General features: G+C 43.9%; 1 long non-coding RNA gene across 5 annotated transcripts in view; it reads left to right on the top strand.

The window, feature by feature from the left end:
* The window catches only part of LOC101421654 (uncharacterized), a 66,002-nt gene extending 47,817 nt beyond the window's left edge, over positions 1-18,185 (top strand). For 3 of the 5 annotated variants that reach the window (XR_011649291.1, XR_011649293.1, XR_009186632.2), the window contains exons 4-8: positions 33-1,595; positions 7,208-7,387; positions 14,193-14,326; positions 16,104-16,227; positions 17,980-18,185. This is a non-coding gene — a long non-coding RNA (uncharacterized lncRNA). Of the gene's footprint in view, positions 1-32; positions 1,596-7,207; positions 7,388-13,336; positions 14,327-16,103; positions 16,228-17,979 lie in introns of all 5 variants that reach the window. The other 2 variants (XR_011649292.1, XR_009186630.2) reach the window with 2 other exon arrangements.
* Positions 18,186-25,443: the final 7,258 nt, after the last annotated feature.

The following is a 25,443-nucleotide window of genomic DNA, read 5'->3' as shown; positions in this document are numbered from 1 at the left end:
AATCTTCCTTTCTCTTCCTCTCTCTTCTGTAGAATCCCAGCCCGGGCTTATATGCTGTGATGCACCCTCTCACCTACATGGAACCGTGATAGATTATCATCTGTGCCCTCACCCCAAGGACAAGTTCACCAAAGAGTCCCACATCGGCTCCACCATTCCTGTCACCCTAAAGCACTTTCTCCATCACACAGTAAAGCCATCACCGGACTGCCAGCCAAGCTGGCCCTGGGCTGCCGGGAGGCACAGGGCCCGAGGGTAGCGGGCCCCCACTGGGGTTGAGGAAAGGAAGGCTTGCTGCCTCGACTGAGAGCGACAGCTTCGGTGGCTTCCGTTCACTCTCACTCTGCCAGCCCTGTCGCCTCCTGGCCACCCATAGCCGCCTCTCGGGCTGCATGTTGCCCTTTCCCCAACATTCTCTCTCACTTTTCCTCTTGAAGGCTACTCCTGAGGCTCACTGCGTTCCCATTTCAGCCATGTAAGGAGGGTCCCAAGGTGGGAAGAACCCATGGGCAGATGCCCTCTTTCCTTTGGCACTGCCAAGTGTGTAAAACTCAGGGATGGGCACAGTGGTGATGTGACAGGTGCACAGTAAGGGAGGTGGCACCAAAGATGTCCTTCCCCCTCCCCCCAGGTGACTGGGCTGTCCTGAAAACCCACCATCCAGGACACCCCTTGTGTGGGTGCACTCAGGCCACTCAGACCCAATAATTCCCAAGTTCAGTTCATTACTGCACTTGGGCGATTACCTGGGTCTCCCTGAGCCCTCTCTCCCTCATTCACTCGTCTAAACATCAGTGGGTCCCTGCAGTCTGCTTGTTCAAGAGCACGTGGATCCATCCTCTCCATTCTGCCCCATTGCTGACCACTGTCACAGTCACTATCCCCAGAAGGCTCCCTTAGCTGCATTGCTTTCTAGCTCAGAAGCCCTTGGTGGCTCCCTGCTGCCCACAGGAGCAGCTCCAGGCTCGTGAACTTTGCCCACAAGGCCCTCTGTGACCTGCCTGCCTCTCCATTCACACCCCCCTCTAGTCCCCAGCACACACCCTACACCCCCTGAGCTGGTGGTCCCCAGCAGCGCCCTCCTTCATCTGCACACATGCTTCATGTGCTCGCCCGCCTCCCCCCTGCCCGGAGTGCCATTTGACGAGCTACCCATCATCCTGGAATATTGCACTAGCCTTGCATTTGCAATCACTAAAACAGACCACAAAAGCCAAATCCGTCACCCCTCGAGCGGACATGCTGTTCCCCCTGTGCGAAGGAAGGAGAAAACAGGTCTCCTTTGTCCCTACTTTATTTCCGTGTTGTCTCGTTTAATGTTCTTTGCTAGTGTAGTTGTCTCTTAGCTTCAGAAAAATTAAACTAAATGGAATTTAAAAATTTTGGAGCTAAACTTTTCTTACTGAAAAGCAGTGGCCCTGAAGGCAATGGAAGTTCTTCTTAGCTTTTACCTCACCACACTGTGGCTTTATACTTGATGTCATCTGCTGGTTTTCATTATAGGACATTATTCCTGGAATAATGCACTGGAAAAGATTCCAGTCCCTGGTTCTCTCATCCTTGCCTGACACCTCTAAGGCAGAGGTGAGCCAGAGGTAAGCTGAAGCTCATCTGTTTGTGTCACAGAGGCTGTGATCCTGAAAGGTTAAATGTTGAAGCTATGTCAAATTGTATTTTTAAGACAAGAGAGATGTTTACTTCTCTGAGAACTCTGATGATGCATCCACCGACTTTCATATTTCAAATTTATCTTAATTGAGGTACACTTTTAAAAAAACGAATGTCACAGCTGGCTATTTGGCAGTTCTTAAGTTGACAGCTGATCCACATAATTTATTGGAAATATTCACTCAGTTTTAAAAAATCCAGTTTTTCCCCCCAGTTGCTGAAATTAACCATGTACACACCCCATATCCAATTCCAAAGAATCTTCTTCTCTCTCATATCAAAACCTGGCATTAACTGTGATGACACATGGCTACCTCAGCTACACATACAACCTAGAACAGGTAAATGAGGTAAATTAATTGGACCAAAGAAAGAAGAAATTTGTGGTGACCATATTTTCACAAATTTTCTTATTTCTACCTTCAGAGCCCTAAGGTATCAAATAATTAGCCTGATACTGTTGTAGAGAAATCGGGTTTGCGTGGTATCGAAGGCCAGGACACAAGAGTACCGAGAAGGAAGTTGGTTTGTTTTGACCGGCCGGGCTCGGTGGACTCTTGTCCTAATAAATACCAAGCCCCGAATAGCTTTTTCCAGACCCTTTTATACAGAGGATATAGGATTAGCGAGACTAACAGTGATGGTATTCAAACAGACCTTTGGTTAGGTTCTCCAGTGTTTGATCTTAGTATCAGATAGGTTATTTCCTCCAGATGAGTTACATATTCTCCACATCCAAGCCAGCTTGGATTAGTATATCTTCCACAGCTGGTCTGGAGGCAACCCTGAATACACATTCAGTCTCACATCCTTTCTGAACATTCAAAGACTGTAGGGCCTATATTGCTTATTTGGCCATTTTGGGGACAAGGTATACTTGGAAACAATTTTGAATTTATGCACAGGCTATATCAATACTTTATCTTTAGGACTCTGCCCACCTAATCACCCCTTGAATTTTGTCTTTATAAGTAGATTTTAAAAAGTTCTTGGTCAGCAAATGTGGCTGACATTCCAAAGTGTTGATCATCAGCTGTCACCTTTTGTTCAACGCCTTTGGTCTGGAATGAGGGTTCCCACCAGTTGGGCAGAGGCCCATTGTCTTAGTCTACCAGGCTGCTATGACAAGTACCACACGATGGGTTGACTTAAACAACAGCAATCTATTGGGTCAAAGTTTTGAGATGAGAAAAAGTCCAAATCGAGGTGTTAGCAAGCTGAGGCTTTCTCCCCAAGACCTGTATCATTCTGGGGCTGCTGCCGGCTGTTCTTGGGGTGCCTTTGCTTGTTTCCCTCTCTGTCATCACACGGTGATGTCTTCTCCTTTCTCTTCTGGGTTCTGCTGACTGCTGGTTCTGACTCCTCCCTATCCTGCTTATAAAGGCCTCCAGTAATCTGGATTAAGGCCCACATCCTTCCCTTGGGCCACACCTTAACTAAAATGCCATCTTCAAGAGATCTATTTACAGAGGGTCCACACCCATGTGAATGCTGATCAAGACCAAGAACCTGTCTAAATTGGCGCACATAATTAAATCCATCACACCTGTCATGGCCCCAGGGGTGTTCAGGAAACCTGAACTCTGCCACCAAACAGGAGAAGCATCCAGAATCTTTATCCATGCACCTCCACCCCTACCCCACCACTGGTATGTCCTGGATCCCGGCTCAAAAACCCAACTTCCCAGCCCCCTTTTCCTACCACCACCACCAGCCTCCAGGAGCTGCTTGACCTTGGGCATGCTCATCAGCAGCCTCTCTGGGCTCACTCCTCTCCTCTGTGAGACATGGGAATTGGACTTGTTGTGAAGGCCTCTCAGCCTTGACATGTAAGTTTTAGTTCGAGTAAAAAGCTCTCCAGAAGATGCAGCTACCCCACAGATACCACCCATCTACTGCACTTCACCCTACCCACAACCCACCCAGGGTATTGGGAGTCCAGTTTTGGACTCTTTATCACTTCTTACTTCATATCCAGCAGAAAAAGCTCTTTCCAAATCATTCAAGCCCCAGGCTTGCTTCTGGATGCCTCTTTATGTGCTTCCCCTTTTATTTTCTAAGTGCTCCTCTACTATGCTGCTTAGCCTGGAGATTTAAATGACGTCAATGAAAAGCACCCAGCCCAGGATTTGGGACATGGTGGGAGCACAAAAACACTAGTTCTTTTGCTCTTAGTTCATCCATACCTCACCCACCCCACTCCATTGCCATCCCAAAATGAACTGTGCATCTTCTTGTACTTTGTTTTAGCATATTTCTAAACTCTGAAGTTTCCAAAACATGGGGGACACAGTGGCACTGTAGAAAGAACAGAGCTTGGAGTCAGAGAGTCCTGTCCCCAGGCTGCACTAGGTGTGTCACCAGCTGTGTGACCTGGGTGGTGTGTGAAGCTTTTAGCTCCTTGCCTGGTACATGCTTGGCAACTCTGTTCTCCTCACCCCTTATGCCCACCCACTAAACCCTGCAGTAACTGTCACTGCCAGATGGTATGCCTCTACATAATAGGCAGCCTCATTGTGCTTGGTGTAGGAACCCCACCTGCCATCAGAAAACTCCACTGAGGTGGATTTTAGGTCCAGTCAGGAGGCTGAATCAGCAAAAGAAGAAAAGGGAAAAGCATGTACTACCTGCATACCACAGCAGCAAGCACTGTTTCCAGAATTAGCAAGAAACATCCTTTTTTATTTTCCCAGAGCAGTGTCCTTGGAAAAATCTCTTATGGCTGCTGCAGGCAGTATGCCCTTGAAGGAAACCAAAATTAAACATGAATTCTGCATGAATTAAAGAACACCCTCCATGAATTGTTACTTTCAGCTCTGTTAGGCCAGTTCGGTTCAAAAGAAATTGTAATTGCATATAGATTATACAACCAAAATAGAATTATATATTTCCTTGTTGTAGATGGATGTCCACTGGACACAAGATTCTAAATCATGGTGGTTTGTTTTCCTCCAGAAATGGTTACAAAAGAAAAATGACAATTGCTTTTTTAAAATTTTTATAAATCCACTAATGATATTTCAACTTTGCAGTCACTTTGTTGAATAAATTGCTTCCCATCACTTATTTGGTGTTTCCCCTTGTATCTGCTGCACCTGAGAGTTACCTGTTTGTTGTTAAGTCTTGCAAAGTAGGCATTCAGTCTTTATTCCAAGTTATTTTTGTATTATTGAAATGCCCATTTGGTATTCTTTACTCTTTAATAAAATCAGAGGGAGTTTTTTCAGTCTGCATGGGTTTCCATAAAATCTGAGAGTCAGCAGCAACTGAAGAAATGATCGAATCCATTACTTTCCAGAATTTCAGGTTTTATACATGAGTGAAATCTCCAAAAGAAATTGGGGAGCTGGCTTACAGTTGTTGGAATTTTAGTTATCCAAGTACTTATGTTTTTTAAAAAGCATACAAAAAACAACTACTGGCACCAATATTTTAATTTAAAAAAAAAACCATGTTAACACACACATGTAAAAATCAAAGGAACATGGTCTCAGATATTTAAAATTGGGTAAATTTTGTTTCCTGAAAATCTCACTGTTAGAATAAAATGGCACTCACTGGGACACAGAGACTGATGATTGCAGGCAGAAAGTTTATTGGGAAGCTCTCCCAATGGAAGGGGTCTAAAGAGAGACTTCAGCACCTCCCGTCAACATGGTGGGGGTCTAAAGAGAGACTTCAGCCTGTCTTTGTCAGAGTCAGTTATGAATATACAGAGTTTTCTTATTTCTCATCTATTTTTATAAAATTTGTCTCACCATATGTGCTCTTTGCACTTTTCTTTTTTCACTTACTAACATCTCTTAAAAATGACTATCAGGGAAATGGACTTGGCCCAGTGGTTAGGGCGTCCGTCTACCACATGAGAGGTCCGGGGTTCAAACCCCGGGCCTCCTTGACCCGTGTAGAGCTGGCCCATGCGCAGTGCTGATGCGCGCAAGGAGTGCCGCACCACGCAGGGGTGTCCCCCGCGTAGGGGAGCCCCATGCGCAAGGAGTGCATCCCATACAGAGAGCTGCCCAGCATGAAAGGAAATGCAGCCTGCCCAGGAATGGCGCTGCCCACACTTCCCGTGCCACTGACAACAAAAGCAGACAAAGAAACAAGACGCAGCAAATAGACACAGAGAATAGAGAACCAGGGGAGGGGGGGAATTAAATAAAATAAATCTTTAAAAAAAAATGACTATCAGTCATAGAGATCTTCCTCATTCTTTTTTTTAAATAATTTTTTTTTTTTTAGTTTCATAGAAGCTTTAGATTATGTAAATGTCACATAAAAAAAATTGAGGGGGAAGCAGACATGGCCCATTGGATAGGGTGTCTGCCTACCACATGGGAGGTCTGTGGTTCCAACCCCAGGCCTCCTTGACCCATGTGGAGCTGGCCCATGCACAGTGGTGATGTGGGGTGTCCTCCACATAGGGGAGCTCCATGTGCAAGGAGTGTGCCCATAAGAAGAGCCGCCCAGTGCGAAAGAAAGTGCAGCCTGCCCAAGAACTGCACTGCACACACGGAGAGCTGACACAGAAGGTGACGCAACAAAAAGAAACACAGATTCCTGGTGCCACTGATAAAGATAGAAGTGGCCACAGAAGAACACACAAGGAATGGACACAGACAGCAGACAACTGGGGAGAGGGGAGTGGGAAGGGGAGAGAAATAAATAAAATAAATCTTTAAAAAAAATTAACGGATTCCCATATGCCCCACTCTTCCCCCACATTTTCCCACATTAACAACTTTCTTCATTAGTGTGGTACATTTGTTACAATTGATGAATACGTATTGAAGCATTGCTGCTAACCATGGACTGCAGTTTACATTACAGTTTACCCTCTGTCCCACATATTTTTGTAAGTTATGACAAAATATATAGTGGGCTGTATCTGTCATTGCACTGTCATGCAGGACAATGACAATTCTAGTGTCCCAGAAATGCCCCCATATTATACCTATTCTTCCCTCTCCTATCTCTCAGAACCTCTGGTTGGCCCTACCTTTGTATCAATGATAAAAGTTCTTGAGTTTATAAGGAAGGAGTAGAAAAAAGAGTTAGTGTGTGGCCAGAATTCTGTGGCCAAATTTAAATAACAATACATTTATTTTCCTTAGCTCAATTCCTTTAATGTCCTAATACCCAGGAATTTTTATATAAAGCTCTAAACTTGTAACACCAAATAATGCATAAGGATGGGAGAGGGAGGCAAGGTTTGACACTGAATAGAATGATGTAGGGAGTATATAAAAGTGGGAAAAGCTATTATGAATGAAAAATTACTTACCATTACCACCTCTCCAAGAAATAATATAATTTTAGTCCTTATCAGGTAAAAATTCTATGATTCTGTTTCTAAACTCTGGAAAAATGTCCTTTTTGACTTCTACTGGGACCTACCCAGTAGAAGTTCTTCCCTCTAGGGAAATAGTAGTAGAAGCTGCTCCCAGTGTTAATAACATGCTTTGGGAAAAATATATAAAGACACCCAAACTAATAATGTGATCACTTACCTTTGGCTGCTTGTGTGATTTCTCCACAGCTGCGACTCCTTCAATACAGTTACATTTCCTATAGATGCCCCTGCAATTGTGGATGGCCTGCCAGAAGAAGACAGATTGGAAATAGCCCAATGGTCCTTCTTTTTTCCTTGGGTCTCTCATGTGGTCCGGTTTCCAAAAATATCGCAGATGTCATGAGAGCTTGAAAGCCAAATAAGAAGGTAAGGCCAACACCTAGCCATTCCGCTAACTAGGTAAGATGGTAACTAGGTTCATGGTAGGATCAAAAGTTCCCTTATCTTTAGGTGCTCCAGGAGCTCAAAGGAGGGGAACTCAGAGGGCATAAATGGGTTTTGAAGGCTTCCGTGATCATGTGGACTTGGATTAATACTTGAAAGAGGGGTAGGATTTGGATAGCCATGAAAGCAAGGCCCTTAAATTTGCTCTCACCAATCAGCATCCAATGGGCAGTGAAACTGTGTCCTTGAATCTCCTGCTTCATCCCCATTTCAACCTAGTAGCTAGTGTCTCAGCATCAGAACTGAGAGCAAATCTAAACCCAGCAGAGTGTGCATCCTTGGCTAGGAGCTGCTTCTCCCTATGAGAACCTCTGTGCATGTTTCCCCAATACCCAGTGTACCCTGCCTCCAGCTGGAACCCTGTGCAGCCCCATATGCAAGTCCCTCTAGGTCTCAGGCTCTTCTTTATCCCTTTAAAAAAAATCTATTTTATCATCACATCATTTCAGAGAGAAGTTCCCTGTATTTTAGCCAGGACTTTTGTTCCCCTCTCTTTCTCTCACACCCCACCTCCATTTCTCAGCATTTTCTCTTGGCTCCAACCTTCCACAAATACCCAGAATCCTTCTACACTAGGGCATATTCCCCATTGCTCCTGTGGGCCACCCTATTGCACAACAGTGGCCTCTAGAACTGTGCAGTTAGTGGGTTCTTTTTTCCAGACAAGAATAAAATCCATTTAAGTTTTCTGGTTTAATTAACCAACATGGCCTTCATCTTTCATTAACATTTACATTAGAAGGGCAGGGCAAGCAGTGACTGAATAAGCATTCAAGAGTCTGCTCATCCTACAGACCCATTCGTAGTCACCCAGAGCTATCTAAAGCACCTCATGGGGGCCAGGAGACCAGAAGAGCATCCTGACACATCCATGAGTAATGGAAGGAGACTGCCTCTCTGCATTGAGGATTCATGAGTTGATCATTCCACACTGTGGTGACCAGTGCCCATCCTGCACTGGCAGCACCAGCCACCTCAGGAGGTACTCCATGACTGGAGTGGGAAACCCCATTACCCCAAAACAGAGTTGGAAGAGACAGTTGGGCACCAACTGCATCTACTGAATAGTAAATTTGGCTGGCTGAAGTATAGTCCTAACAACAGCTGAAGTTTGAACCTGCCCAAGTTGAGAAGAGGCTTGTAGCCACCATTTTAACTCTGCCTCTGACAGGAGGGGAAGAGGGACTGATTGAAAATCTCAGTGACAGCTGAAAATCACAGTAACTGTAGGAACTGGCTTCTTTCAACCAGATCATGTTGCAGTGCTAGCCTAGGCCCGAGCCCCACCTCTGGCAGGGAAGGAGGTGGGGGGACCTGTACCAGCATCGCTGGGCAACTGCAGGTGTTTTTGTCCTGGAAGAACTAGTTTGTTAAGCACCTTCAATTCCATCTCCACCACTCTGCTCCCATAGGATAAGAAGAGGTGGTGTTTCTTCAGCCTCTCCAGGCAACGGCAAGTGCTTTCTTTTTTTAAAATTTTTTATTTCTCTCCCCTCCCCCCCCAGTTGTCTGCTCTCTGTCCATTCACTGTGTGTGCTTCTGTGACCATTGCTAGCCTTATCAGTGGCACTGGGAATCTGTGTTTCTTTTTGTTGCATCATTTTTCTGTCAGCTCTCCCTGTGTGCAGTGCCATTCTTGGGCAGGCTGCACTTTCTTTCACACTGGGCAGCTCTCCTTACAGGTTGCACTCCTTGTGAGCCACACTTCTTGTGCATGGGGCTTCCCTACGTGGGGTACACCCCTGCATGGCAGGGCACTCCTTGCATGCATCAGCACTGTGCATGGGCCAGCTTCACATGGGTAAAGGAGGCCCAGGGTTTTGAACCACGGAACTCCCATGTGGTAGGTGGATGCCCTACCCATTGTGCCAAGTCTGCCTCTCCGCAAGTGCTTTCAACCTCCACAGACTGCATACTCAGACTCCTGTAGCTCCATCCCCGGCACCTAATAAGATAGGAAGGGAACTGTGATTCCTTAGCCTCTCCAAGCAATTGCAGGCCCTGGGTGCCCCCACGAACTGGTTTGTTGAGTGAGTTCAATTCCATCTCCACCTCCACCTCCCACCCCTCTTAAGATAGGAGGGGTCTGGTGTTTTCTCAGGCTTTCAGGGCAAATGCAGGTGCTTTGGCCTGCATGAACTCAACTATTGGGTGTCTGTGTTTCCACCCCAATGCCAATAGGACAAGAGGGGAACAGTGATTACCTATCTTCGGGGTAATTGGAGCTGCTTTTGGCCCCCTGAGACTGAATAGTCAGACACTTGTAGCTCAATCCCTGCCCCCAAGTAGGATAGGAGGGGAGGTGTGTTTCCTCAGCCTTTCCAGGAAATGACAGGTACTTTGGCCAGCATGGGTTGGACTGTTAGGTACCAGTGGATCCAACCCCATCCCCCAATTTGATAGGTGGGGGCTGGTGTTTCCTCAGCCTCTCCAGGCAATGGCAGGAACTTTTGGTTTTCAAGGACTGTACCATTGATGCCTGTGGATTGTTCCCCATCCCCCAATAGGATAGAAGGGGACTGGTGTTTTCTCAGCTTCTCTGAGTGACAACAGGCACTTTCATCCTACAGGGAGTGAACTCGTGTCCACCCTCCCTCCAAGGGCAGAAGGGACAGTACTCCCTCAGTCTCTCAAGGCAACTGCAGGCACATTTGGCTTACAGGGATTAGACTGATGGGCACTCCAGAGGATCTATCCCTACCCTTGGCAGGGGAGGAGGAGGGACAGTCTATGTCATTCTACCTGGTAAGTATAGTCATTTTGGCCCTTAATGGCATAGTTTGTTGCCCAAACTTGCAGCTCCATCCCGGCCCAGGTGGTAGGAGAAAGGACATGAAATTCCATCATTCTTTTCAGGCAACTACAGATGGTCTTGGCCTGCAAGACTTGGGTTATTACATATGGCTGCAGCTCTGTCCCTACCCCTGGCAGAGGAGAAAGCGGGGAGAACCTTCACTAGCTCCTGGGGAAATGTGGGCAGCTTCAGCCTCCACAGATTACAGCATCAGGGAAATCCTCAGCTACTGCAACACGACCTACAAGGGAGAAAGGGCAAGAAAGTACTAGCATAAAGAGAGAAATTGCACTCAGAATAAATCCATCTAGTAAGCCAGATGTTGAGGCAATGAAATAAGCCTCCATATGACACAAAGGAGTTGAGACAACTTATCATAAATGTTCAAGCAAATATCCTTAATAAATTCCATTAGATGCCTAAAGAGATTAAGGATATTAAGAAGACAGTGTGGGCGTCAGACTTGGCCCAGTGGTTAGGGTGTCTGTCTACCACATGGGAGGTCCTTGGTTCAAACCCTGGGCCTCCTTGACCCATGTGGAGGTGGCCCATGCACAGTGCTAATGCACGCAAGGAGTGCCCTGCCACACAGGGGTGTCCTGCACAGTGGTGTCCCATACGTAGGGGAGCCCCAGGTGCAAGGAGAGCTGCCCAGTATGAAAGAAAGTACAGCCTGCCCAGGAATGGCACCACCCACATGGAGAGCTAACACAAGATGACTCAACAAAAAGAGACAGATTCCCATGCCACTGACAACAAGAGAAGCGGACAAAGACAACGATGCAGCAAATAGACACAGAGAACAGACAACTGGGGTGGGAGGCGGGGAAAGGGGAGAGAAATAAATAAATAAATAAATCTTAAAAAAAAAAAGACAGTGTGTGATCACAAAGAGGAATTTGAAAGCAAACAGAAAAATAGCAGATCTTATGGGAATGAAAGGCACAATAAATGAAATAAAAAATATGCTGGAGGCATATAACGTAGCTTTGAGGAGGCAGAAGAAAGGGTCAGTGAGCTAGAAGACATGGCCCCTGAAATTGAACATACAAGAGAACAGATCAAGAAAAGAAAGGAAAAAATTCAACAGGGTCTCAGGGAGCTAAATGACAGCATGTGAAATGCAAACGTGTCATGGGTGTCAGAAGGAGAAGAGGAGGGAAAAGGGCAGAAGAAATATTTGAAGCAATAATGTTAGAAAATTTCCCAACTCTATTGAAGGACATAGATATCTGTGATGAAGAAACACAACGTACTCCCATATGAATAAATCTGTGCAGACCAACTCCAGAACACATATTAATCAGAATGTCATATGCCAAAGACAGAATTCTGAGAGCAGCCAGAGAAAAGTAATGCATAACATATAAGGGATATGCAATATGATTAAGTGTCGATTTCTCATCAGAAACCATAGAGGCAAGCAGGCAGTGGTGTGATATATTTGAGATACTGCAAGAGAAAACCTTCCAGCCAAGAATCTTATATCCAGCAAAATTGTCTTTCAAACATGATGGCAAATTTAGAATATTCACAGATAGAAACAGAGAGTTTGTAACCAAGAGACCAGCTTTGCAGAAAATACCAAATGGTGTGCTACAGTCTGAAATGAAAAAAAAGGAGAGAGAGACTTGGAAGAGTGTGTAGAAATAAAGATTATAACAATAAAAGTAATTAGAAGTATCAAAAGAATGGTGAAAATAAATATGACAGATAAAATATGACAGGAAACTACAACTCATTGTTAAAAGAAATGTAAAAGGCCTAAGTAATTGGAAGAACATTCCATGCTCACAGATTGGAAGACTAAATATCATTAAGGTGTCAGTTCTACTCAAATTGATAAATAGATTAAATGCAATCCCAATTAAAATTCCACTGGCATTAAAAAAAAAATTGAAAATGCTTATCAAATTTATTTGTTAGGGTAAGATGTACTGAATAGCCAGAAAGAGCTTGAAAAGGAAAAACAGAGTTGGAGGACTCTCACTTTCAGATTTTAAATCATATTACATAGCTGCAGTGGTAAAAACAGCATGGTACTGGCATAAAGACAGACACACAGATCAACAGAACCAAAGTAATGGTTCAAAAACAGACTCTCACATCTATGGTCAAGTGATTTTTGACAAGCCTGTCAAGCCTATCGAGCTTGGGCAGAACAGTCCATTCCACAAATGGTTCCAAGAGAACTGAATATCCATAGCCAAGAGAAGGAAAAAGAATCCCTATCTCACACCTTATCCGAAAATTAAGTCAAAATGGATAAAAAACCTAAGTATAAAAGCAAGAACTATAAAGCTTCTAGAAAAAAATATAGGAAAATATCTTGAAGACTTGATGGTAGATGGTAGATTGTTAAAGTAGATAAGAGACTGAGATGGACTCCTGATGTTTAATGCATGTAAAAGTTTTAATTATTCTAGGGATGTAAATGTCAAATGAAAGAATGCTAGAGAATGTCAACACAGTAAACCCAGAGGCAGATGAGAATTGTGGTTGATAGTACAGATGCAAGAGTGTCCTTTGTGAGCTAGAGGAGATGTACATCACCTTCACAAGGTGGTGTGAATGTGGAGAAGCATGGGAAAACACAACTGGAGTGACCTATGACTGTAAATAACAGTAACAATGTAATATTCATGCATCTATGCCAAAGATGTACTGTGTTGATAATGGTTGAGTATGGAAAAAGTGTGCCAAATGTACACTATGGACCTGGTAATAGTCTGATGATATTATCTCATAATCGGTAACAAATGTTCTACCATAGTATAGTGTATTGATAGAGGGAGGTTATATGGGAATTCTGTACATGTGCATGATTGTTTTTAAGTTTACATCTTGTGTCATAAAAGTATATTTTAAAAATAATAATAGGGATGCCTGGGGGGAAAATTCACCAAATTTAAGATAAGGATTATAGGGAAGCAGGTGTGGTTCAATCACTTGGGCTCCTGTCTACCTTATTGGAGGTCCAGGGTTCGATGCCCAGGGCCTCCTGGTGAAGGAAAGCTGGCCGTGTGGTGAGCTGGCCCACATGGAGTGCTGGCCTGCACATAGCCTGTCCCTTGCAGGTGTGCTGTCCCGCAAAGGAGTGCTGGCCCACATGGAGAGTGGTGCAGCAAGATGACACAGCAAAAAAGACGCAGAGGAGAGACAATAAGAGACACAGCAAATCAGGGAGCTGAAGTGGCACAAGAGAATGATTGCCTCTCTCCCATTCTGGAAGGTCCCAGCATCAGTTGCCAGAGGTGCCTAATGAGAATACAAGCAGACACAGAAGAACACACAGCGAATGGACACAGAAAGCAGACAGTGGGGGCTGGGGGGGGGGGGGCGGCTGGGCAGGGGTGAGAAATAAGTAAATCTTGAAAAAAAAGAGATAAGGGCTATAGTTACTAGTAAGATTTTGACAATATTCTCTCAACATTTGTAACAAATGTCTCACAACAATGCAAGGTGTTGGTGGTGGACTGATGTATGGGACCCCTGAATGATGTTATGCATGTTTGCTTTGTAAGTTTACAACTTTTACTATACACTTATTGTTTATGTATGTTCATATATAAATGATATAGTAGTAATAATAATATGCTGGGTGGGGAAAAATATACCAAATGTAAGATACTTTGCTTATTAGTAATATTTTGAGGATGCTCTTTAATCAGTAGTTAAAAATGTTTCACAACAATGCAAGGTATTGGTGGTAGGGTGAGGTGAGGTATGTGAGCCCTGTATGACATTATTATGTATGCTTGTTTTATAAGTTTACAACTATTACTATACACTTATTGTTTATGTATGTTTATGTATGAGTGATATATTTCAATAAAATTTTTTTAAAAAGATAGATGGAATCAATGTTGAAAGCCACAAGAATTGTGTACCTCTTAAATGATCACATATTCCTTCTGTTTTTCCTTTGGAAAGGTGAAACAGTTCCAGCTAAACAGCTTATTACTTTTCAGTGAGCTTTGTGAATGGGATGTAAATACTATGTTGACTCCAGAAATGATCCAAGTGGAATTCTCTATGTTAGATCGTAAGGACACCAAGAAGGAGAAGTAAGTGGAGGTTTTAATGCCGTAATAAGAGGTAGCACTGGGTAAAATTTGTCCTGTGTAAAGTACGGACCTGTCATTGTAGATGAATCTAAATATCTCAGGTGAATCAGATGAATCTAAACGTGTAAGAGACACGTTTCTAAGGCCTTCATTATTCTGATGTGGGCTTTATTTTGCACACATGCACTCCCTCAAATGTTTTGGCCAGTGAACTTTAAAGATGGAATCCAGTTTTCCTATTTGCTTATCATTTGATTTCAGAGATGTGTCTGTTTCTTCTCAACAGCTGATTGCATTTTATTCAGTGTAAGGATCCCGGGCTCTCTAGAGCCAGGTGAGACCTGGGCTGAATCTCAGCGCCACCTATCACGTGTGAGGTCTTGAGCCAAATTGTTTATCATCTCTGGGCCTCTTTCCTCACCTGAAAAAAAAATGCAGATAATAAAATCTGACTCCAGAGATGAAATTAGATTAGTGGTTGTGTAGGGCTGGGGAAGGATAGAGGGATTGAGAGGTAACTGCTAAAGGGTACTGGGTTTTTCTTTTTGAAGTAATGAAAATGTTCTAAAACTTGATTGTGGTGATGAATGTACAACTCTGTGATTATACTGAGAGCCATTGATTGTCCACTTTGGATTTACTGTATGGTGTGTGCATAGAGCTCAATAAAATTGCTTTACAAACTCCATTACCCAGACTGTACTTCAGCCTAATGAACTCAGAACCTCTTGTTGTTGAGACCCAGGTGCCAGGGTTTTCAGAGTCTCCCCAGGTGATTCCAACGTGCAGCCAAGGTATTCCCAGATGTTCTCCCGTGTGTCCAAAACTTCCCTCCCCCACCCCAACCTTACCCAGAGTTAGACTTCTAGGGCATGAAACAGAGCACTGCAAGTTTCTCCTGGTGGAATTAGGTTTTTAATTGGAGGTATTTCCTTAAGGCTTCTGTTTGCTCTGTTGGCATGTTCAGCCCTCTACACTGGAGTTACGAATCTGCCACTTTGCTAAACGTTGGCTGAGAAGGGCAATTTTATTTTCAGAATACAGGAACATTTCAGCTAGTAAACCATCTCCCCTATCCCTCATTTAGCTCTTTGAGTTCCCCCGAATGTGCCCCCCAGCACCTCTTGTTTAGTCCCTTTCAGCAAAGTAAGGAAGTTTCTAGTATCTTCTTCTTATTCTGTAAATGTTGAGTTCACTGTCACCTGGCCAGTGCAGAACAAATAAACCCATACTATAAACAACCCCCTCCAAAAAAGAATCTATCTCACAGGGCAAGTGAGGAGCATCTAGTATGTTGTTTGTCTTTCCAATGTATGTCGTCACAGTCATAATCATATCAGCTTTTTAAGAATCCTTTTGTGATGTAAATAACCCCCCCATAGTTCATTGGTTTATAAGTTTTAAACTGTGGGTATAATCTTTTTAAAACTATCTTTTTAAAAGGAAATACCTTTTCTTTTATTTATTATCATTTGTATTTTAAAATTGAGAATATACATAAAAATATAAAGAATAGAAGAAAAACATAATCCAATCACCGAGGGGTGGTGACTTTTACATTTTGTTATATGGCCTCCCAAACCTTTCTGTATACATATGTATACACATATCAAGAGTTTTTAACAACAATGAAATTATGCTCTACATATTTCGTTTTCTGTATTTTTATTTAACAATGTATCATAAATATGCACTGATAAATATAGGTAATATTATTCTATTTCATTGGGTAGATTGCCTTGATATATTTATCCAACCCCTATTGTTGGACATGTAGACTCTTTCCAGTGTTTTGCTGCAGCCAACATCCTTGTGCCAGAATCACCTGCAAAAGGATCAGAATGTTTCCTTAGGAGAAACTCCTAGAAACATAAACGCAAGGTCTTCGGATGCATTTTAAGGTAATTTTGTTGCTAAATTACCATTCAGAAAGTTCTTCCATATACCTCCCACCAGCATAGGTCAAGGGTGCCTGCCTCCAAAAAACACTCTGCACAACAGGACACTGTCCTTTTTTATGTTCACTTCATTTTTACCAAGATGATCTTTTTAAAGGCCTTCCCCTTGTCTTCATTTTCATTTCTTCACTTACTAGTGATATTAAAATATCCTCTCCTTATCAACTGTTTTTTCTTCTTTTGTGAGGAGACTGTTTGTCTCTTTGCCTACTTAACATTATCTTTCATTTACTTGTGCGTCCCTCATATGTTAAGGATCTCTACCCTTTCTAGGTATGTTGCAAAATTCTTTTCTCAGCTTATCTTCTAACTTAGTTTAAGGTGTTTTGCGTCCTATCTTTTCTGAAAGGAATGCACACATGTCTTAGGAGTGTGGGAGTTTTTGGTTTGTTTGTGATCATTTCAAGGCCTACAGCAACACACAGATCTCCAAAAGGAAGTTGCAAGCTTCTAGTAAGTGTTTAAGGATGAAAATTTTAAATGGAAATTCAGTGAGTGCCTGCTTTGATCAGTTAATGACCACTATAAAATATCCTGTGACACTCAAGTCCCAGATGCACTTTGCATTCCGTTTCAAGTAAATAGTTGACCAAGAGCTTTATATATATATATAATTTAAAAGTTACCCCAGGACACAGAATGGTTTGCCTAATGATCAGGCTTCTATCCAATACCGCTATACTCTTTTGTACTTTAAGATGATTTTTCACCCTTTATACTACTGAGTTAATGTGGAATGCCATTTGATTATCAAATTATTATTAAGTGAAATAGAACTTATTACTTTATACATTTGCCAAAGTGTTATGTCATTCTTTTTCTTTTTTTTAAAATGAATTTCAGCTACTTAAAAAGAGGGAAAAAAAAGCTAGCAAACAATAAACTCTGAAAATTTTCTAAACACTAGTTAACTTCCAGTTTTTCACAGTATGCATACATTGCATACATTTGAAATCAATATATCCTTGGTAATTTGAATTCACCTGTTTTGCAGATAAATCTCACGTATATTTTCCCCACATGTCGAAGTTGTCAACGTAATTCTCATTTGATTGGCTGCATAGTATTCTAACAGGCTCATATCCCATAGACCATTTTCAAAACTCCTTTGGTTTGGAAATTCTCTTCAGCTCAAGATGAGACTTATATTCCATGTTCAGTTTTGTTTTCTCTGTCCTTACTCGTTCATCTTCCTTGCCTCCATCAACCTCAGCCAGAAGCCAACAGAAGCCCTTCCTTCAGTCAGGCACATGCACCAGAGCTGAACAGACAGGGACAGTCACAAGAAACACACAGCACACGTGGCCTTCCATGTCCCAATGAAGACTGCTGTCCATTTGATTTCTGGCAAATATTTATTTTCATGGATGCAAAGAATCACCTGCTCTCTCCTGATGGCTATAATGAACTCAAGAGAGTGTTTGTTGCCTCCACGGAGCTCTCACCCCTCTCAGGAAATGGAGGCTCTGAACGTTTAGGGAACTTGGGCAGGCTAAGACCTCGGCGCAGGGAGATTGATGCCAGATTCATATCACAAGCTGAGATTTTTACCGGTAGCTAAATGATCACAAAATACCATGTAAAGCCTTGTTTTTAAAATGTTCCACCATATTTGACTGGGATGTCACTGTCAGTGCTGGGTGGCTTGAGTGACTAATTGTCCTCCTGTGTCCTTTTCATTTTTTTCCTATTTAGAGAAGTGAAAGACCAAGCGCAGCAACCAGAGAAGGCTGGAGAAAAGGTGCCTGAGGAGATGAAGAATCTGCAGTTAAAAGCCCTCAGCCCATACCTGATTCTAGAATAACCATCACCCATAGCTCGGTTCCCCTCGTCCACTTACTGTGAGACTCTGTGTTCCTTTGTGTCCATTTGGGAATTAAAATTCTTGGACAAAAAAATAATTGAACTGTGAGTGATATAGTTATTCAGTTATAACTTTTTCTTTTGAAAAATCAAGGTTGTTAGGATGGTAGTAGTGTTTGAAGCTTCTTGGTGTAAGATTTAGTGCTGGGATCAAGATATTGTGAGTGAGATGTGAGCTGCTGTGACTAGTGACGAAAGCCAGATGCTGACAGCTGTCCCCTGAGAGTCGTGGCAGTTGCCGTGCCCAGGACCCAGGGGTAGGTGGGTGGGGGAACGGAGAATGCCCTCCCCACTCTGTGGGAACCGGTCCCCTCAGCTCCCTGAGCATTTGCTGGCTTGGGTGGCATCCAATCCTAGAAAGGACAGAGTTGGCATGGACACAGTAGCCATTCCTGTGACAGACACCTGTGAGGGGTACTGGAAGTGGGGGACATGGTGAGGCAGGTGGAGCTTTTAGGCTGATTTGGGAGTGTCACAGTTTGCCAGGGCTGCTGCAACAAATACCACACAACAGCTTCACTCTGTCAAAGGCATTTGTTTCCTAATTTTATTTTATTTTATTTATTTTTTAAATTGATTTTGTAAAAATATTACATTAAAAAAAATATGAGGTCCCATTCAACCCCACCACCTCCACCCCACCCCTCCACCCCCAGCAACACTCACTCCCTTCATCATGACACATCCATTGCATTTGGTAAGTACATCTCTGGGCATCTCTGCACCTCATGGCCAATGGTCCACATCATGGCCCACACTCTCCTACATTCCATCCAGTGGGCCCTGGGAGGATTTACAATGTCCGGTGATTGCCCCGGCAGCACCATCCAGGGCAACTCTAAGTCCCAAAGGCGCCTCCACATTTCATCTCTTCCTGCCATTCCCCATACCCATATCAGCCACCATGTCCACTTTTCCAATGCCACCTTTTCTCTGTGGACCTTGGATTGGTTGTGTCTGTGGCATCCCTATGTCAAGAGGAGGCTCAGATTCCACATGGATACTGGATGCAATCCTCCTGCTTTCAGTTGTAGGCACTCTAGGCTCCCTGGTGTGGTGGTTGTCCTTCTTCAACTCCATCTTAGCTGAGTGAGGTGAGTCCAATAAATCAGATTGTAGGAGCTGAAGTCTGTTGAGGCTCAGGGCCTGGCTATCATATTGTCAGTCCAGAGATTCAAATCCCCTAAATATATCTTAAACCCCAACACCAACTACAATTCCAGTAAAGTAGCATGAAAGTCTTATGAAAAGAGATCCCATCTAAGTCCAGATTCATCACGCAGAAACACCAGCTCCAAAGAAGGGCCATCTGACATGGCAGTGAACCCCATCTGCCATGACCATAGAGCCCGTGGGTCTCTTTAGCCGTCAAAGGAACCAATACCTGGGGTTGTATCTACTTTATCTGTCTCTTAGATTCTGCTCAGTTGTGTATAAGGGCAATCCTTCTGACAGCCTCCAGACTCTTTTTTAGAGACTCGTAGCCATATAAACTCATTTCTCCTTTCCATTTCCCCCTTACATTAGGTCAAACAGCATTTTAAAGTCATGTTATTATATGTAGACAGGGATATTCTGCTAGATCCACATTGAACCTTACATTCAAGGTCATTTTCCAGTTGCATCATCAGTTGGTACTTGATAGTGATCCCTCGGTGCCAGGGAGGCTCATCCCTGGGTGTCATGTCCCACACTGGGGGGAAGGCATTGCATTTACATGCTGAGTTTGGCTTCGAGACTGGCCACATTTGAGTAACATGAAGGCTGTCAGGAGGAAATTCCTAGGCACAGTGCTGCTCTAGGCCTTGTTCTTATTTCAGGCGTATAGGCTCACAAGCATAGTCATTAGTATCATGCTCTCACTGTTGGACCCTCATTCCTTCCTGGTCCTTACCGTTGCACCTGGGGGACTGCCGTTTCCTAATTTTAGAGCCTAGATGTCCAACATCAAAATACAAGTTTCCCTGATTCAGTTATGCACCAAGTACAGGTGGGCCTCATTTACTTGCATTTTGCAAATAACTGTGATTTTTTTTTGTTTTTGTTTGTTTGTTTTTACAATCTGAAGGTTTTTGGCCTTGAAGTCTATAGGTGCCATTATTTTGTCTTTTTTTATTTTTTTAATGTTACATTCAAAAAATGAGGTCCCCATATACCCGCCACCCCCCTCACCAACTTCTCCCCCCATAACAACAACCTCCTCCATCATGACACATTCATTGCATTTGGTGAATACATCTCTGAGCACTGCTGTACCTCATGGTCAATGGTCCACATTATAGCCCACACTCTCCCACAGTCCACCCAATGGGCCATGGGAGGACATGTAACTGTCCCTGGAGCACCACCCAGGACAACTCTAAGTCCCAAAAATGCCCCCACATCACATCTCTTCCTCCCACTCCCTACCCCCAGCAGCCACCATGGCCACTTTCTCCACACCAATGCCACATTTTCTTCGATTACTAATCACAATAGTTCATGAATAGAATATCAGTACATCCACTCTAATCCATACTCTATTCCTCCATCCTGTGGACCCTAGAATGGCCATGTCCATTCCACATCTATATCAAGATGGATCCACATGGATGCTGGATGCAATTCTCCTGCTTTCAGTTGTAGGCACTCTTGGCTCCCTGGTGTGGTGTTTGACCTTCTTCACCTCCATTTTAGCTGAGTGAGGTAAGTCCAATAAACCAGAGTGTAGGAGCTGAAGTCTGTTGAGGCTCAGGACCTGGCTATCACATGGTCAGTCCAGAGATTCAGGTCCCCTGGGTGTATATTAAACCCAGCACCAGCTATAGTTCAGGTAAAAGTAATAGGAGAGGCTTGTGGACAAAGATCACATCTGAGTCCAGCTCCATCACACAGAAACACAAACTCCAAAGTAGGGCCAACTGAGATGGCACTGAACTCCATCGGCCATGATCATAGAACCTGTGGGTCTCTCGCATCTGCTCATTCCTTGTCTCATTTCAATTAATGCAGTCACATTGTTTTATTTATGTAATGCTATTGCACACTTAATAGCCTACAGTATAGTGTGAATTTAACTCTTACAGGCACTAGGAAACCAAAAAAATTTGTGTGACTGGATTTTTTGTGGTACTTACTTCATTGCAGTGGTCTGGACCCCACCTGCAGTAGGAGGTAGGAAAGGCCCTTTTGGGGGAGGTGGGAGGTAGAAGGGGGTGGGAGCTCCAGACCCTAATGCAGACCCCAGTGGCCCCTGCTCAGCTCCAGGACTGCCAGATCAACCCTGGATGCCCAGCTGACTCTGAATTTCAGATAAACAAGAAATAATTTTTAGCTTGTCCAATGCCAATATTTGAGACATATTACACAATAGATCACTTATTTACCTGAAATTCTAATTTGCCTGGGTGTCCTATATAGTTTTCCTACTGATCAGTGGTGGGAGGAAGGGATCAAGCATGAAAGGGAGGAAGGAAAGGAGTGGCAAGGAGAGTTGTGAGGCTCACAGCAGGCTGCCCTGGGCATTCCAGGCCCTGGGCAGGGCCCAGGATGGGAGTGTTACTCCTGCACACTTCACCCCTCCCCGGAAAGAGGCCTTCTGGTGTCTGCTGGGCCAGAGGAGCCAAGGGTCCGGGGACCTAATGGACCAAGCACCCAGCTGCTGTTCTCTGAAAACATCACCTTGTTTGTGCCCATGAAAGACAACCCAGTCAAGGACTGAGTGTGGGAGTGATACTGAGACCCATTCAGTGGGACACGGGACTCCTTTGGTGAGGCAGACTGACTCAAGACATCCCAATTGCCTTGCTGAACTGGGAGAAAGAAGGTGGACTAGGAGTAGAAAGGACAACCAACCAGACCAGTTCCGAGCCTGAGGCCTGCACTTTTCTTTGAGGACGAGAATCAGATGTGCAATTCTATTAGGATTTAGAGGCTGCTGATCCTAATGTAGCCTTCCTATTGGCTCTCACCCAAATCCCCAAAAGTGTCCTCATCAGAATCCCACTGAGGTTTGTGCCCTGAGTTCGATTTCAAGGCTCCCTGGGCTGCCCTGAGCTGCTCAGAACTGAGATCCTGGCAGAACCATTGCTGCCTTCCTAAGGGGCAGTCTGCTCTGGGGACATGGGGAGATGTTTCCCGAGAGTGCAGTGGCACTTTCCTATTTCAGAGACTTCAGTGGGAGCCCAGAGAGGTTCCCCAGGGAAACTGTAGATAGAGCCTGGCAGGAAAGCAGCCCCTAACCTCCCTCTAGCTGCTCCAGAGCAGGAGCCTGAGCCCAGGCCCAGGTTAGGTCGTGAGCACCCTCTCCCGGGTGCCCTGCAGGAGAGGTTCTGTCCAGGAGCACAGGGCCTTCCCCTCACTCTGACTTTTACTCAGAAATACAGGGCTCTGGCATCAGATTTCGGGTTGTGCATTTGCAGATGCAGAAAGTCCCTAGAGGAGTTCAGGCAGCTCTTCACTGTCTTCCCAGGACTTCTGTCACTTTCACTGCGGATGACAGCCAGCCAGCCCTTGCCTGGAGCCTGGTAGACCTAGTGCCCATAGCAGGAACTGAAGCAGAAGTGAGAGCCTGCACAGGAGGGGCTCAGAGACCCCCATGGCTGTTCCAAGTCCAACATCAGCTTCAATGAAAATATTTGTGAAATTGTGAATTTTATTATGTGATGGTGCTGGGTTTAAAACTTATCACCCATCATCCTATTTCATTCTTGTAAAAGCAGTTTTGTTGAGATATTTTCACATACCATGAATCTATCCAAAGTGTGCTATCAGTGGCTTTTATTATAATCCCAGTGCTGTGCATTCATCACTACAAAAATTTTTACAAGTATTTCATTACTCTGAAAAGAAAAACTCTGTACCCCTTCCCTTATCAGTAACCTCTCAATCCTTCAAGCCTCCCCCAGCCCTACATTTCCAGTAACCTAATTTTATCTTTATTAATTGATTTGTATTTACACATTATATAGATGGAATCATACAGTATGTATTACTTTGTATCTGGTTTCTTTCATTTAGCATAATGTGGTTTTTTTGGCCTGATAGTAACATCTTGTAGGATTAACATACATTTATTCAGTCAAAGAAAAACAGCCTTATACATGCGATATTACTCACATTCGTATTTCACTTGAGGTTTTACTATGCTATACAGTCCCATGTCACATGTTTTAGCTTTCCTTCTGGTAATATATGTGACCTTAGACTTTCCCTTTCAACCATGGTCATACCCATATAATAGCACTGCCAGTTACACAGTATGTTGTGCTTTCAACTTTTCTATTTACTTCCAAAAATTAACAATCTTTTACCAGTTCTGTACAGCTTACCCTCAGTTTTCCATTCTCTAACCTCATACTATTTTCTGATGACCCATATTCTGGTTATTACCCCCTGAGTTTACATGCTAGATTTACTTCATAGTAGCACAATCATACAGTATTTGTCCTTTTGTGCCTGGCTTGCTTCACTCAACAGAATGTCCTCCAGGTTCATCCATGGTGTCATATGTTAGACGACTTCATTTCTTCTTACGGCTGCATAATATTCCATCACATGTATACACCATGGTTTGTAGGTTGATGGGCATGTATATTAAATGACAGATAACATAAATACCAGTAGTGGTACGTAATTGTGGTTTTAATTCCCATTTATCTAGTAATCTGGAGCATCTTTTACAATGCCTATTACACATTTGTGTATTTTGGTTGGTATTAATAAAACATTGTTGCAGCTCAGCTCCTGAAGGACAGGGTCGGTCAGAGAGCAAGATCGAAGGATGCACTTGGCGCAGTGCCGGGCCTCGGCTTTATTGGGACTGATGGACAGGAGAGATTCTCTGGTGGCGGCGGTCCAGAGAATGAAGAGAGTGCTCTGCTAAGATTGGGGGAAAATAGAGGATCTCAAAACAAAGTCATTTCATAACAGAGTTTCTGCTAGGGTCACCTGAAGCACATAAATGGCGTCTGGGGAAAATGACATTCTAAGATAGCAGCTGTACAGTGTGCCCCTGCGGGGGATCTGTTCCACTTTGACTTGTGTCCTGGGGCATGCGGAGGCTGAGTTTTGCCTGAGGAGGAGGAGCCAGGTCCCGGGACCCCTGGACTCTCACAAATGTCGACTAACATGGGTTGCCTGCACTGGTTAATATTTAAGTATTAGTCCTTTAGTCTCAACATATGGACTTTGGCAGTTACATGACTAGTGAATATTATTTTCCATTCATTTGATGAATAACAAACATTTTTTATAAAGCCCTATTGTATTTTTATCTTACTGACAATGCCTTTAGTGTCATAGCTAATAAAATTCTGCATAACCCATTTTGTGGTTGACGCTGGCATAGGGGTCAGTGTAAAGCACTTTGACAACCATTTGGCAAAACCAAAGAAGGCATTGTGAATATTCAATTTTCCCACTTTTTATAATAATAATTTCATATAGTAGAGTCTATTTGTATGTCAAATTTTCAGACAAATGACATCCCAAAAGAAAAGCCCTTCACAAGCTCATATTCCCTGAATAATAAACACTTATGGCCTTAATTTTTTAAACAGATTTATTTATTTTACTGTCTTTCTTTACCACCCCCTCCCCCAGATGGTTCTCTCATCTGTCTGCTCACCCTCTCTGGGAGGCAGGGACCGTGACCTCCCACATGAGAGGCCAGTGCCCCACTGCCCCAGTCACACTCCCTGCGAGCTGTGGCCCCTGCTGGCATGTGACATCTGCTCATTGCAGTTGGGAGAAGGGTTGCTTGACTTGTTACAGGAGGCACTGGGACCTGCACCTGGGATCTCCCATGCAGTAGCTGCGTGCCCACCTGGTTGGGCCACTTCCGCTTCCCATTATGGCCTGACTTTTATCAAAATACCCATTCAGCTCTGCATGGTCAGGGTTGGAGATGACTGATTCTCAATGGTGGAGGTTGTCAATTATGTCTAAGGCTCTGTGCAAACACAGCCCGTAAGAGAGCCCAAGACAGAGGTAAGACAGCCCTAATTATTTACCGTAAGGAGAACCAGGTTTCCCTGGAGAAGTAGAAATAACACAGGGACTATAGATCTGTATAACCCAGCATCTTCCAAATACTGGCATGGTGATGGCAGAGAAGTAACTGACGTGTTTCTGGGACTATGGTTTCAGACAGGAAATTCAGGCTGGGAGGCTGGAGAGTGGAGGTGGTCCTAGGTGTGGATTTGTTCCTGTATAAGGAAATCGCTGACCCTGAGAGGAGGCGTCTCCCTCTCAGCCTCCCTTTGTGCCAGCCCTTTCATAAAACCCCTGCTCAGAGGGCCCTCGGCATTCCCTGTA

This window comes from Dasypus novemcinctus, chromosome 7, assembly GCF_030445035.2.
Source record: "Dasypus novemcinctus isolate mDasNov1 chromosome 7, mDasNov1.1.hap2, whole genome shotgun sequence".
In the NCBI taxonomy this organism is placed as follows: domain Eukaryota; kingdom Metazoa; phylum Chordata; class Mammalia; order Cingulata; family Dasypodidae; genus Dasypus; species Dasypus novemcinctus.
The sequence above is the reverse complement of the archived record's forward strand: the minus strand, read 5'-3'. Positions and strand labels throughout refer to the sequence as shown.